The sequence below is a fragment of the Nycticebus coucang genome, chromosome 6 (assembly GCF_027406575.1).
Source record: "Nycticebus coucang isolate mNycCou1 chromosome 6, mNycCou1.pri, whole genome shotgun sequence".
Taxonomy (NCBI): Eukaryota; Metazoa; Chordata; class Mammalia; order Primates; family Lorisidae; genus Nycticebus; species Nycticebus coucang.
This window is the reverse complement of record NC_069785.1, coordinates 128,310,876-128,312,725: the sequence shown is the minus strand read 5'-3', so window position 1 is coordinate 128,312,725 and position 1,850 is coordinate 128,310,876.

Here is a 1,850-nt window from a genome sequence, read left to right as displayed (position 1 = left end):
CGTCCTCAGGGGCAGGGAGTGGCGTCCAGCCCCAGGACCCGCGGCGAACCCGCCTACCTGCTCCCGCAGTCACGAGGGCTCTGAATCACCGCGGGGAAGCGAAAGCAAACGCTCCCAAATTTCCGGTAAGAGTGGCCGGCTTCTAGGGACCGTTAATAAAGTAGCAACTACGTGGCTAAGGGATCGATGGAAAATTCTTCTTCTTTTTTTTTTTTGAAAAAGAGCCTGACTTGGGACGACACAGGCTGGAGTGCAGTTGATGAGCCTAATTCAGAGCAACCTCAAACTCCGAGGTTCAAGCGAACCTCCTGCCTCAGCCTCCGGAGTAGATAGGACTGCAGACCCGCGTCACAATGCCCCTCTAATTTTGGGGGGTTTGTTTTGTTTTGGAGGCAGTTTCACTTTGTCACCCTCCTTAGAGTATAGTGGCGTCATAGCTCACGGCAACCTCAAACTCTCGGGCTTCAACAATCCTCTTGCCTCAACCTTCAGCCCAGCTAGTTGTTTTTTTTTTTTTTTTTTTTTTACTTCTAGTAGATATCAAGTTTCTCTTTTTGTTCATCATGCCGGTCTGGGACTCCTGAGTTAGGATTCCACCGCCTGAGCCTCCTGGAATGTCCTTTTAATTTTTCTGCTTTTAGTAGAGTTGTGGGGGGTCTCGCCCGTGCTCAGGCTGGTCTTCTGAGCTCGAGGGATCCTCCCACCTCAGCCTCCCACAGTGCTAAGATTACAGGCCTAAGCTACCACCAGGGGATCAATGGAACATTATTAAATACAAGCAGCCACTGAGGCGATGCTTTCCTGAGAAAGTCTTGAGGTCAGATTTGCACGTAACGTGGATTCCTGATGAACAGCACATCCATGGTAGTAGTAATAATAATAATACTATAATGGCATTCACGTGGCTGTGTCATACTGCCACGACAATGCCTCAGTACTGTCCTATTAACCTGCAGAAACCATCACGCTTATTCTTTTCATTCAAACAAACAAAAACAAGCTCACACAAAAACTTTCCATAGGAGATAGGAGAAATTTCAAAAGAGAATATTAAAGATAAACAACTAACCTTGCATCAATGTCTTGCTTACTGGAAGGGCCTTTGGGGGCCGGGGGTTTGGCAAAAAGGTAGGCTAACCTTAATCAGAAGATGATAATGAATATGGTTCTGGACAGGATGGAGCAGGTTCTGGAGAATCAGGATTTGCTTCTCTTGGTGGAGGAGGGACGCTTACCACTGAAGCCTGTTTCTTGAAAAGGATATCCTGGGTTGTTCACACCCCCTTTTTCTTTAATTACAAATGGCCAGCTGCTGATGGTCTCACTAACTACGAGGTAAACCTTTGTAAACCGCTCAGTGTTAGGGTCTCACTCCTGAAGCTTAGCAAATCCTGTTCAATGAGAGGAAAGGCTTCAGCCAATTCTTTTGACATTGACTTTCTTGGCTTCGAATCTGCTGATTCTTTATGTTCTTGCATTTCTAACAGCTGCGTGTCTATCTGTGCGACCAGCTGCTGGGGTAAAGCTGCTGCTCCAACCCACTGCTATATAATGCAGGTTTGTGTATGTGCACAGAGAAAACTAGGTCCCGAATCATTAATTCAATTAATTAATTAATTATAAATTAACCTTACAGGGAGCCTTGGAAGTCCATTTGTAAGTATGGAACACCTTAAATCACATCATCTGTAACCCAGGTACTATTTGTTATCAAACTTTCACTTTTCTCTGGGTCAATGGAAAAATCTTCAATGTTGGAACCTTTGCTGTTTTCCTTTGATCTTCCCTAACGAACAATACAAGGACAGGAGAGACCCATTATATCTTTTTAAAAAACTACACATTTCTGC